Raw genomic sequence first — 14,314 nt, 5'->3', positions numbered from 1 at the left:
CAACAAAAACTTAGAAATATGGTTATCAATTCTATACACTTAAACATACATGCAGTTATCCATATCTTCAATTACGTTGAGATTGAATAAACCCAAGCAAGCTAATATCACTCTGAACAAAGAATAATTGCTGGGTTTCACATTATGACACTCCAGGATCAGCACTGGGTATTTTGGTGTCTCTTTTTCTTCAAAGTATCTGTTCATTTCATCATGTGTCATAAGATCTGTTCTCATAAACTGTTTATAGATTCTACACATGCATGAATCTTAACATATATTTCTATCCTTTCTATATTAGAGGGAGAAACAAAACAAAGCAAGACAAAACAAAACATATTCCTATAAATACATGAAACAAAATACACATATAATACTGTTGTACAAAGAGTTCTACCATAGTTCCTGTGTTGTCTCCTGTTATCTCCAATAGAATTGGCCATATCATCAGACATAATATAATTGAATATATCAGCACATAACAGTATTAATAAGAACATAACTTTGTGTATAGTACAGAACTTCAAAAACTGGCAGTTATCAAATCAGAATGTGTATCATAGTCTTGTCATCTTCAGTGTAGTTGCCTACACTCTCAGACTTGATACTATCAATCATATCATTTTGAATAAAATCTCCTCGCCTCATTTCTGTTATGCTCTTTTATTTTTGCCATCAGTTGTCTGCTTATCTTCTTCATTCTGTTTTCTGCTCCATTCATTGAGGCTTCTCTGCCACTGTACCTGGAATGTGGTACTTCTCTGTCTCTCTAGAATGTCCTGCAGTATTCTCTGTTGAGCTGGATTGGTGGTTGCGAATTTCTCAAGTTCCTCTTTGTCTTGGAAGCATCTTGTTTCTCCATTAAATTCTAGAGACAGTTTAGCAGGGTATATCAATCTGGGATGGAAGTTATTTTCTTTCAGGGCTTGGAGTATTTTGCTCCAGGCTCTTCTTGACTTGATGGTTTGTGTTGAGAAGTCTGCCGTTATTCTGATGGGCCTTCCTCTATAGGTTATCTGTTTCTTGTCTCTAACAGCTTCTAATATTCTCTTCTTATATTGAATTTCTGGGATCTTGATTATTATATGCCTGGGTGTAGCTCTGTTTTAGTTGTAGGTGGCTGGAGTTCTGTATGCCTCATTGATCAGAATATCATTTCCTTTTCCTATGTTTGGGAAGTTTTCCTTAATTATTTCTATGAACAATCTTTGTAGTTCCATTGTTTGTACCTCAGCTTTTTCATTCACATTCTTTATTCTCAAGTTATAGATCCTTTTGTTGTCTTCTAGCCTTTGTATTGTTATTGTTTCCTTATTTTTAAAAAAGTTTTTCCTTTCATACTCTCACATTGCAAAATTGTCCTTCAGTTTGGATAATCTATCATTAGTTTCTTTCAAGATGATTTGCCATCTTTCCATAGAGTTTTTAATTTCCTGGTGATCTCTTTGAATCTGCTTCATGTATTCTATATTTTGTTTATATTCTTCACCAAATGGTTCTCTCCTTTGTTTGAGTTCCTCCCTTCTTCCATCTGTGTCTGCTTGAGGGGTGCTTAGTATTGCTTTTGTTAATCTTCTTATATCTTGCTTTATTTGGCTAAATATTTCACTTTTGAACTCATCTATGCGGTCCCGAATACATTTCTTTATGTCTACTGGTACTGTTTCTGATATTGCCTTTTTGCTGTTCTCATTCTCATTCTCATTCTCATTCTCATTCTCATTCTCATTCTCATTCTCATTCTCATTCTCATTCTCCTTTCTCATTCTCATTTACCTGTCCTGGGTCAATGTTCTCAGGTTGGGACTGGGGACTTTTTGTTGTTGCTTCCTCTTCCCATCTTTTTTGCTTCTTCCAGGAGGCCCTAGTTTCTTTCTTTGTTGGTTACAATTCTTCTGAAGCATGCTGGCTAGATGACCCCTTCACACTGCTGTGTGCTGGTGAGTTGCAGACAGGGACAGTGTATGCTAGCCCTCCCCTCCAGATCAGTCAAGATGCTGTGGCCTGCACTGTATTACTTTGCACAACCTCCTCTCTGGATCAGTCAAACTCCTGAGACTTCACTGTGTTAGTGTGGTTAGTGTGTGCCACTGATGTAGGGACTTGATTTCGGATAACCTATTGGGTCTCAGCCAGATCATGTGACCCAGGCCTACCTCACTCTACCAATCCCATTCAGGAAGGGAACAATTGACTGCTTCCCATTGTTTGTGCCAGTCCTGCCTGGTCCCAGAATGTCATTCGCTGGAGCCCCCCTTTCTGTGGAATGTCTCCATTCCCATCACTCACTACAGGTCGATGTATGCACCCTGCCAACTCAGCTCTCCATTTGGCTTGCTGACCCCCTAACTCATTGTAACTGCATCTCCAGTGAGTCAAAGTGGTGGGACCTCGGACGGTTTGGCAAGTCATGGCAGGACCTTGGAAAGTCGCAGCGAGATCTTGGCAAATAGTGGCGGGACCTTAGCACGTCGCAGAGGGACCTCGGATGGTTGACAAGTCACCTTAATTTCTTCTCAGGACGAGAGAATTCATCTCCCTCTGTTTTGGGGCTCCCCACTCTGTATTTATGTTGAATTCTAAGTTGACTATCTCAGGGAACCTCTGTAGCCAGTTGTTATCTATCCGCCATCTTTGCTTCTCCCTGGACTTGGACTTCTTAGTGATGCTGAAATCATTAGGATTTTGGTAACAAGTAGAAATGGACTAAATACATTTTACATAGAAATCACATGAGTCTTTTGGGGGCCCTGGACAGAATGTTATGGCATTTATATTTAGAGGTCCTCCCAAAGCCTCACACAATGGTGGTGTTTGGGGTATGTGATTTGATCATAGATATGTAAAACTCATCATCCCAGGGGCTGGGGATTTAGCTCAGCGGCATAAGCACCTGCCTTGCAAGCAGGCAGTCATGAGTTTGATCCCTGGTACCGATAAAAAGGAAAAAGACAAAAAAACAAAAAACAAAAAAAACCCTCATCATCCTGTTTTAAACAAATATGTCCAATAACTGCATAAATTATCAAAGTAACTTTAATCCATATTCAGTATGTAAACATATCTAAATATATGATAAACATTAAAACTAGGCAACACTTTTAGACCTCTGGAGGCTACACAGTCTAAAGCCTGAGGATGCAAGCAGATTCTATACCTTAAATTCCTAAGTAATGTGGGTATTTAGCCCTAGATTCAGGCTTCTTCAGGAGAAGCACACATGGTGTTTTTGGAGAAAAGCACCTGGAAAGGAAAACTTGGTCAGATATTTGTCTCTGTAGCAAAAGACTTGAGAAATTAAACTTATAAAGAGGAAGAGTGAGGTAGATCCCAAAATGGTAGGGCAGTGAGTGCCAGCAACTCAGCTTCTCCAGGACAAATTGTCTAGAGTTTGAGAAACAATAGTTTGCAGAGGAATTGAAACAAATGGAGGTTACCTGAGAACTTCAAGGGAACCTACAGAGGAGAAGAAAATAGGATAAAGTGATACAGAAGAAACAGATCTCACCATGGAGGAGAGACCACACAGCACTGCCTCCAGTGGCTGGCTTGCTGCCCCTTGGGAGGCAAAGTGAAACTGATACCTTTTTCTCACAGAGGATTGGAGAGTTGCATCCAGACCAAAAGAATGGTCAGCAGTCAGAACCCGCAAAGAATGTGCATCCAGAGCAGCCTTCCACAGTCAACAGTTGGTGAATGACCTCGGTAAAAGCACCTGCAGCCACAATCACAGAGCGAGAGCTGGCAGGGACACCACTGTAGGGAGGGGCTGAGTATTTGGACCTGGGACCCAAGAAGCCCTCTGGCTACTTCACCCTGCCAAGTTCCCAGAGGGAAAGACAGTGATGGGAAACTGCAGGCATATGGACAGCAGACTTGGAGGAGTCCTGATGAGAGCCAGGGACTGTGAAACACACCTGGCTCTTGTGCTCAGGGAACAGGTTCAGACTGAATTACAGGACTGGAAGCTGACACTGGCACTGTGCTCTCACTATAAGCAGAGCTCTACCCTTAGCTCTTGGAGAGGTGGGCTGCCACGTACATTTCCAGTGGGAATGGAGACACTCCTGTTTTGAGCTCTGCTCCTCCACCCTATCCTGAGGAAAAAAGCCACACACCCAGAACAAAATAAAATTTTCTTTTCTGTATTTGATTGTATTAGTTTTTCTTATTTCACTTTTTACCTTTTTTATTCTTTGCTATTTTTCTCCTTCTGTCCATTTTACCTTATGCTTCTATTCCATTATTTTATCCTTTCTTCTTTTATAAGCTTGTTTATGTGTGTGAGTCTCTCTGTATGTATGTCTTCTAGTCACCTTGCCTTTTTTATCCCAATATAGTTTATGGAGGGAAAGGTACTTCTCTTTTGTTCCTTTCTATCCCTCTTAGTTTTATCCAAATTGATTCTAACATCAGACATGATAAACTGCAAGTTCTAATGGACTCCAAAAGACAAACAAGGTTACCTCAACTAGTTGAGAATAGCCCAACAAGAAGAGACAACACTGATGAACATATATTATTGAATACTGAAGCACCTATCTTCACAAAACAAAAACTGCTGAAATGGAAAGATCAAATAAACTAACACAATCATAGTAGGGCATTTTAACATCTCACTTTTACAAAGAGAGATAGATCAACTAAACAAAAAACCAATAAAGAAATTTCAGAGCTGAACCACACTCTTGAATGGACTTAATGGACATAGACAGAGTATTCCACCCTTCTACAACAGAATGTGCATCTTTTTCAACAGCACACGGTATTTTTTCCAAAATAGATCATATACTATCCCACAAAGCCTGCTTAAATAAACAAAAAATAGAAATTACCCCATGCATATTATCAGACCACTGTGCAATGAAAATAGAAATCAATGACAGAAGAAATTTCAAAAAAGGCAAAAATTTCTGGAAAATTAACAGCATACTCCTAAATAACTCCTAAAAAAATCAAATAAAAAATTTAAAAATTTCTGAAAGTCCATGACAAAGATGATCCAACTCATCAAAACTTCTGGGACCCTTTGAGAATATTTATAAGAGAAAAATGGATCACAGTCATTGCCAACATTAGGAAAACAGAACAAGCTCAAATAGACAACTTTAAGAAAAATCTTAAATACTTGAGAAACAAAAACAAACCAGCCCCAAACCAAAATGAAGGAGGAAAATTATAAAGACTAGAGCTGAAATCAATAAAATTGAGAGTAAAAAAAGAGTTAAAAAAGAAGTCAATGAATTGAGGAGCTAATTCCTTGGAAGAATAAATAAAATAGATATAGCCGCTGGCCAGATATACCAAAAGAAAGCAAGAAAAGACCCACATAAATGCAATTAGAAGTGAAAAAGGTGAAATCACACCAGACACTGTTGAAATCCAGAAGATAGTAACAACTTCTAAATCTTTGTATTTCAGCAAATTAGTAAATTTTGAAGAAATAGATTCCTAGATATATACAAACTACTAAAACTAGCCCAAGAAGACATGCTTTACAACGCAATAATAAGTAATGAAAGTGACAGTGATAAAGAATTTACCAAATAAGATTCACAGGCCACCACCAGAGTGGAACAGACAGATCCCAGGCCCTTCTGGTACACAGGCTAGCAAACAAGAAATACCAACACCTCCACCCCTACTTACCCCCTCATAAGTGACTGGCTTAGCTGGACAAACACAGGCTGTGATGATAGCTATCAAGGTGAAACACAATTGGATGCCTGTGGTGCTTTAGTGGTTCATGAACATTGCAGGTCTAGGGCCAATGGTCTGATCATAGGTTCAGAGGATAGTGGTAGCAGTGTGACATCTACAGGGGAAACTCCTTCTGAGAGTTGAAGCCATTGTTGATTCCCTGTGGTCTTGTTTTAGAAGTCCTATATCATTTCCAATGTTTTGTTGGGTTGGGGTTTTATTACCTTTTGTTTTGTTTGATTATGTTAAATCCGATGGCAGAAGCAGCTGTTTCAAAGATAGCAAGATATTTGAATGGTAGTAATTTTGGATTTACTATAGGCTTGTTATGAAGTCCTTTATTTCATTCATTGTTTTATTTTTATTGTTTCTATTCTATTCTGTTCTGTTTGATTTTACTATGGCCAAAGATATCTGCAGCTATTTTGAAGACAACAAAAGGCATTTTGGTAACTGGTGTCAATTTCATAACATTTTGAATTCCTAAATCTTTTACACTGGTTTGTTTTGATTGGTTTCATTCTGTTTTATCCTCTGTAAAATAATTTTAAAAAAAGAATTTAACAAATAAACAAACCCTAGGACCTGATGGATTCACTAGTGAATTCTGGTTTTGACCTTTAAGTATATCACCAAATTCCTCAAGCTCTCAAAGAAACTGAAAGGGATAGAGCACTCCTAAATTAATTTATGGAAGCCAGTATCACCCTGATCCCAAAACTGGATAAATACTTAACTAAAAAAGAAAACTACAGGTCAATCTCCTTAATGAACACAGATGCAAAAATCTTCAACAACATATTAGCAAATACAATGCAGCACATCATCAAAAATATCACACATCACAATCAAGTGGATTTCATCCCCGAGATGAAAGGATGGTTCAACATACATAAGTCAATAAATATAATACATTGTATAAACAGAAACAAGGTTAAAAACAACCCATATGATCATATCAATAAATGAAGAAAAGGCTTTTGACAAAATCTAATACCCTTTCATGAAAAAACCCTAATGAAAACAAGTATAGAAGGATCATACTGACATAAGGTAGAAGTTGTAAAGACAAATCAATAGTCAGCATCATATTAAGTGGGGAAAAACTAAAAACATTCTCCCTAAAATCAGGAACAAAACAAAGATGTCCATCATCACTTCTTCTATTCTTCTTCTATTTCAGTACTTGAAACATTAGCCAGAACAATTAAGCAAGAGAAATAAATAAATAAAAGGGATATATATGGGAAAGAAAGAACTCAAATTATTATTATTTGCAGATGATAAGATACCCTAGATAGAAGGCCCAATGAACTCCACAATATCTTTTAGAATTGATAATGAACTTAGCATTTGTGTACACCAACAGTGAATGGGATGAGAGGAAATTACGAAAATAATTCCATTCACAGTAATTTCAAGAAAAATGAAATATTTAGGAATTAACCTAACCTAAGGAAGTAAAAGTACTCTAAAAAAGGAGACTGAAGAGGACGTTAGAAAATGGAATGATGTCCCCTTCTTCTGTATTGTCAAAATGACCATATTCCCAAAATTATTACACAGCTTCAAAGCAAAGCATCAACAGCATATTTTACAGATCCAGAAAGAACAATCCTGAAATTCACATGGAACCGTAAGAGACCAACAATAGTAAAAGTAACTTGGGGCAACAAGAGCAAAGCAGGAAGCACAACAATACCTGACTTCAAGGCATACTATAAAGCAGTAGCAATTACAAAAACAGCTTGCTATTGGAACAGAAACTGATACATTGATCAAGGAAACAGAACTGAGGATACAGAAACTCCCCCAGACATATTCAGCTATTTGACCTTTGACAAAGGGGTCAAAAGCATTTGTTGGAGGAAAGATAGTTTATTAAACAAGTGGTAATTGGAAAACAGGCTATCTGAAAATGGACCCCTATCTCTCACCATATACTAAATTAAAACCAAAATATATCAAAGATCTAAACATTAAAACAGGAACATTAACCTCTGGAAGATGAAATAGGTAATGGGCAAGAGAAATAAACACCTCACAGAAGAAAAACATATAAATGATCAACAAATATGTGAAAAAGTGTTCAATATCTCTGACCAAAAAGAAATGCAAATTAATACAACACTAAGATCTCATCTTACTCTGGAAAGAATTATTAAGAAATCAAACAATAACAAACGCTAGTACAGCTGTGATGAAAAAAGAATCTTTCTGCATTCTTCGTGGCCATGTGAAGTAGTACAACCTTCATGGAAATTTCTCAAAGAACTGAAATTAGAAATTCTATATGACCCAGTAATCCCTGGCTAGGGATCTTCCCCAAAGAGAAGTCATACTACAGCAATATATGCACACCAGTGTTTATAACAGAACAATTCATAATAGATAAATCGTGAAAACTGCCTGTATACCCATCAGCAGATGACTGGATAAAGAATATGCATCTATATAATGGGATACTACTCGGCTATAAAAAGCGACAAATTTGAGGCATTTGTAGGCACCTGGAAAATATAATATTGAGTGAAATAAACCCAATACACAGGTTTAAATACTATATAGTATCTCTCATTGGAGTGAGGCAAAGTACAAAAAAAGTAAGTGATGAAGGGTGCATAGAAGGGGAGTTAGGAAATGAACCTCTTGCAATAGGGACGTGGTCCAAGGGAAAAATCAGGAAGACTGAGGAAGAAAGGAAAGGGAAATAAGTGGAATAAAGAGATGCCATGTGGGCCAGGACTTTAGGTCAGTGGCATTACGGGCCTGCTTGGCAAATGTGAGGACATGAGTTCAATACCCAGCACAAACCAAAACAAAAACAACAACAGTGAAAAAAAACAAACCACAATTTTACTGCATGTATGTTTCAGTGTGTAGGATTAATAACCGTATTACTAGGTTTTTGTTGGATACTTGAACAGAACTGTTTGCAGTCTTGCTGTTTCAATGTCCACTTTGTATGCTTTACTTTTGTAACTTGAACAACTATTTCTAAGAGAACGCTATGTAATTCATCAACTAGTGATTTCTTACTGTTTATTTTTTGAAATTATGTATTATTTCTACTCTTTTTCTGTTTTTGTTTTTCTCTTTAAATAAAATTTTTAAAAATAAAAAAAATAAAGATATGCCATGTACAGGAGCCTAACAGACACAATGAATGTAAACATTCTATGTTATAGCATGAGCTAAGACCAGTAATAGCGACAAGAATGAAAAATGGGATTGAGGAATGAGAGGAGGAGTGGGGAACGGGAGGATCAAAGGGGACTGAAAAAAGAAACAAGCGGTGCTATAAGATGTACCCACTCTCCAGCATGACTGTAAACTGCATGAACTTCAAATATGTTCTAAAAAACTAAAAAGTTAAAAATTATAAGAAAGGAAGAAGGGTTTGTTTTGGCTCACAATTTCAGTACATGGTTAGGTGATTTGATCACTTTGGTATATGGAAAAGCAGAATATCAGGAGGAACTGGCGGGCCAAACTGCTCCCTTTATGAAAACTGAGCATGGTGGTGGGGGAGACAGAGACAGAGACAGAGACACAGAGAGAGACAGAGACATGAACACCAGAGGTCCCAATATCCCCTTTAGGAGCACACCCCAGGAACCTTCCTGTCTTAGGCTCATCTGCTAAATCTTCCACCACCACCCAGTAGAGCCCCAAGATTGTGACCAAGTCTTTAACGCATGAGCCTCTGGCAGATGTTCAAGATGCAAACTGTAAAAAGGGGTTTCTACAGAGTTGGGAGAACTGACACACATATCCAATCAAGAGTTACTCAGCAGGTCCTAGAGGCAACCTGAAGTAATCTTTGGAGGGCTCTAGGTTATGTTTGTGAGGCAGAAAAAATTGTATTTTTGAAAATGTGAAGTGAATTTTATTTTGAGGAAAAACATTTTAAGACCTCATAATCAAATCTTAGATGGCCTGTGCATTGACAGACGGCTTGGATGGGACATATTCCTTTCCTTTGCTGTATAACTGTTCCCAGAAATAGGATTTGAGACAGATATGTTAGTAGTAGCAATAAGAAGACAATAATGGCCATCAAATAATGTGTTTTGAGAAATAAAAACTAAAAAACATCGATCATCCAAATGACTTTTCCTTTCTGTGCCTCAAAGCCTCAGGCATATCTCTATCCTTTCCAGTGTATTTGGCATTTTTAAAGTTAGTATTTCACTTTCAAGCCATGAACTCCCACCTGGCATCTTGTATTACAGCCCTGTGAGTCATATATTGTTTTACCCAAAGGTTTTTATGGAATATATATCCTTCACTTAATATTAATATTGCTGCATTCAGAGCTCAAATTGATCCAATCTGGCAGGCACTTTATTTCAAATCTATCATATGAAGCAATTTCCCCTTCAAGACATTTCACTATATTGCTGTCAAAGAGAGACCTATTTAGGATAAAACCAAAATCGAGAGAGGATCAGAAATGACTTCATTGGGTACAAAGTGTGTGTATTGTGAGAATGAGAAGACTATGACAAGCATCCACTCCTGGATTCCAGAATACAGATGAAAAGCTTTTGACCAATCCACTTTTACCTTTTAAGATCTTCTGTAGACAGCCGATATCTATGCAGTGTTAAAGAGGATTTATGTTGAAAATGTCCTCAGTGATAACCAGAGTCCGCCAAAGATCAAGGACAAGAGAAAATTGGGTGACTGCAAAGGAGGTGAATGCTTAAAGCAAGAGAGAGCTGAGTTTCTGAGGTAGCTGCTTTTCTAGGGCTGGCTCATATCATGGAAATGGGAGGAAATTCTCCTAAAATTTAAATAAATATTTCCATAAATGCTCCATAAATATTATCTCTGAACCTTTCTCTGGTTACATTTGAAAGTCTGATATGCAAAGGAATTTTCTTTCTTTCTTTTGTGATTAGGGCCCGACACACAAAATGTTGGAGAGGCGTCGGTCACAGAGCCTGGAGGTGATCGTTCCAGGTACGTGTACTTGACGTGGAAGTGTGCAAAGTCTTCTGTTAATACTTGCTTTAAAAGTTAAATCTGTAACTACTATTAACACATTTTAAAACATTATACCTACTCAGCAAGTATCTAAGAAAACACCAGTAAAACTTTTCATTTTTTCACTAATACAAGGTACAGTAAAAACTACAGCAAATGCTTAAATTTAAAGCAGTTGTTACAGTAAAAGGCACATTAGTTCTCTTTTAAAGCACTCCCCTCTCCCCCCAAGCATTGGGCACACTTATCCTGTCAATCTTGTCACTTTCTGAAACAGCTCTGCAGGTCCTTTCTCCTTCATTGTCCTTTAAACTTTTTTATTGGTGTATGTTAGCAACACAGATGTTAAAGTCACTCATCGTTGGGAACTGTACACATACAGGTGGCATCGCAATAGTTTGGCTTCCTCCCCACCTCCGACCCCCATCTCCATCCATCCCCCGGTCCCCTGCTCATCCCCACAAAGTCTGTCTCTCTTGTTTGATATTATCTGTCTTTTTATTTTGCTATTTGAATTATTTATATTTTGGGTCTGGGGATTTAGCTCAGTGGCACAAGTGCCTGCCTGACAAAGCATGAAGTTGTGGGTTTGATTCCCAGCACCAAAAAAAGAAATCAGATTTTGTTTTCTCACATGAATGTTTTTATAGTTGCTGTCTCAATTCAAATTGTTGACAGCAATTTCTGTCAAATAAAGACATTGTGCTGTGTCTTCTTCCACCTTATTCACCAAATTCAGTCTCTTCCCCAAAGCCAAATGACTATGAAAGCTAAGAGTTTTGAATTGATTTAGGACATCAAGACAATCACAAAAAGATACTAAAAGAGGACTTCTAAACTACTTCAGAAAGAGACGAAAACATGGAATAAGTGTGTTCAAAGTGAGGGGAAGTATTTTGAGGGAGATTAATGGCCGTGTGTCTTTCATCTTAATGTTTTGTAGAACTATAAACATTCACAGTATATTTTGATCACACCTCATACATAATCATCACTTATAAATCAACTTTGAGTAAGAAGTCTTCATGTTGTTCTTTTGGTGCTACAGATTGAATCAAGGCCTTGTCATGCAAGGCCCTTCTAGTTTTTAGTTTTGAGACAGGATCTCACTATATTGCCTAGGGTGGCCCCTAACTTTCAATCCTTCTGCCTCAGCCTTACACTACAGGTGCTTACCCGAGTGGCTTACACTGCAGGTATGCACCACTGTGCCTGCACTGAGGAGCTTTTATAACTGTTCACTTTTCTAGCTTTGAAGTTGAATGCCCTATTCAGTGAATATCACAGTCCAGGATACCTGCAGCTATCTGACCGTCTCTTCCCATGCGCACATGTGTGGCTTCCACTTTTTCAGCAAGGAAGGGGCTCCTTCTCTGGTCTGAGCAAGAAAATGAAGTGGTTATAACTGACATTTCCATATATTCCTTTTTTCTTGTTTTTCCTCCTAGAAGGAAGGTAGTGCAGTGATAAGGATTATACACTCAGTAATTGATGATTTACAGTTAGAAGGTTCTAATAGAAGAGGCATCTTTCTTATAATGCAGAATATTTTAAAATCAGATGGGTATCTCAAATATGACAGAAAGAACTATATATATTAAATATTTCTTTAAATTTTCCTTAAAAGTCTGTGTCATTTTGATAGTTTGGCAAAAGAGATCTTAGGATCAACTTTTACTAGACTAAATCTAAGAAAATGATGCATAAATTAGATTGCTATGTACTCTTTGGTTAATTCATGAAAAGCATATAGGAATTGATTTTCTTTGTAGAAATATGCTAATGAGAAAGAATAATCAAGTATGCTAATAATTAACAATACTAAGATTTCATAATATTTTCATAAAATCATTAGCAGATGTTGGGGAGCTGAAAAAATTAGTCTAACACTTGCCAGCAAATTTAATTGTCTTCTTGATAGTGATACTGTATCCATTGTAATTGATAGTCAAGACAGATAATGCTTTCATTACATATATAAATAATTTAAAGGAATGGTAATTTGAATCACATATAGCTTCAAATAGTATTTGCAAAGATGATGGATTTGTTCAAAATATTATTAAAAACTTTTAACCATTTGGAAACCTCTACTGCATTCTTCTCAATACCTCAATCATAGCTTCTTGAAAGTAGTTTGTCAGTACAAAAGTGTCACTTGGAATCCAGACTTGTGGATAAGATATACATTCGAATTATAGGTTACAACTAAGTAATACCCTTTAATAGGAATGTGACAGATTTCATTAAAACAGCCATCACCTTTCACCGTATCACCTACATTTCTTCCCTCTATACCTAGGCAGACCTCTGTCATGAGTAGAAGCCCGCAGAAGTAACATTGAGGGTGTGAAGATACAACTCTGCCTTCTTCTCTGAGGACACTTGCTCTTGGAACCCAGGCATTGTGCTGGGTGGCACCAGATGACAGCCTGCTGACTCCTGGACAGGTGACTGAGGCTCCCAAGGGATTTGATCCTGACCCCCAGAGTCATGTCCAGCCTGAGACAGTTGTGCTATAGCTGCTTGGAGCAGAAATGAGAAATGTTCTTTGTTAGGTCTTCAGAAAGTCCTAAGACTGTGTTTCACGGAACCTTTTCCAAAGGACTTACCTCCTTCTAGGGATCTGACTCTCCCTGTTAAACAAAGGGCATATGAACAGCTGGGGGTGTCCCACAGTAGCCTCTCTATGCAGATGCCTACATAGAGAGAGCATATTTTGAAACAATTTGTGAATGTGGTGTTTGTTTAATAGAGATTAGAAATTAATTGCAAAATCCTACAGGCTTTAAAAAAATAATATCAGCTGAGCTGAGAGGAACATATAGCACAATAGGAAAATTCATGGAACCTCCAAACTTCTGGAGGTAGAAAGTAGTCTGATAAAGCTGCTCAGCTGTGAAGACTGACCACATTTTACAAAGGGAAGGAATTCAGAGGTGGAAGTCTCCTGAACAGCAGGGTTCACAGTGATTATCTTCTGCCGTCCCATTGTGGCTGCTGTGTGGAGATGGACGTGTGCATGTAACTTGTTTCTCTAGATCACAGGTCCTCAGAATTCTACTCAAGGAGCTTTATCCACACTTAGGCCTGATGGACAGAGATCTGGACTGCATGCCCAGATCTTAGGAATCACAGATGTGGGGCTGTGAGGGGTCTGAGTTTATTTTGTGCAAAGCGAGATATATATTCTTGAGGCCAGAAGACAAACTGGCAGAGAGCATCACTTGCATGGCTCTCACAGTGGGAGACTGAGCCACCAGTCGCTGACTTGGGAGGCTTCGTTCTGTTCTTCCAAGACCAGGCAGAATGATAGACACAGCTGCGTGCTGAGACTGTCCTGGCCAGGGGAGTACAATGAAAGGAACGCTCTGTGACCTGTGAGGACTGGCCATTAAAACGCCACACATCATTGCTTGCTCCCTCAGGATGCTTCCTTTTGGAGCCTAGCTTCCAGACTATGAGTAAGTCAAGCAGCCACACGGAAAGGCTCAAGGTAAGGTTCCGCTGGCAGCCAGCATAAGCCACCAGACACGGAGCCTGTCTCAGGATGACTCCAGTGACTGGTTACCAAGTCACTGACAGCCTGCTAACTGCCTGAAGGATGTCATGAAGGAGACTG

The sequence above is a fragment of the Cavia porcellus genome, unplaced genomic scaffold, assembly GCF_034190915.1.
Source record: "Cavia porcellus strain 051 isolate PalLab524CR breed Dunkin Hartley unplaced genomic scaffold, mCavPor4.1 scaffold_26, whole genome shotgun sequence".
Taxonomy (NCBI): Eukaryota; Metazoa; Chordata; class Mammalia; order Rodentia; family Caviidae; genus Cavia; species Cavia porcellus.
Note: the sequence above shows the minus strand (reverse complement) of the source record.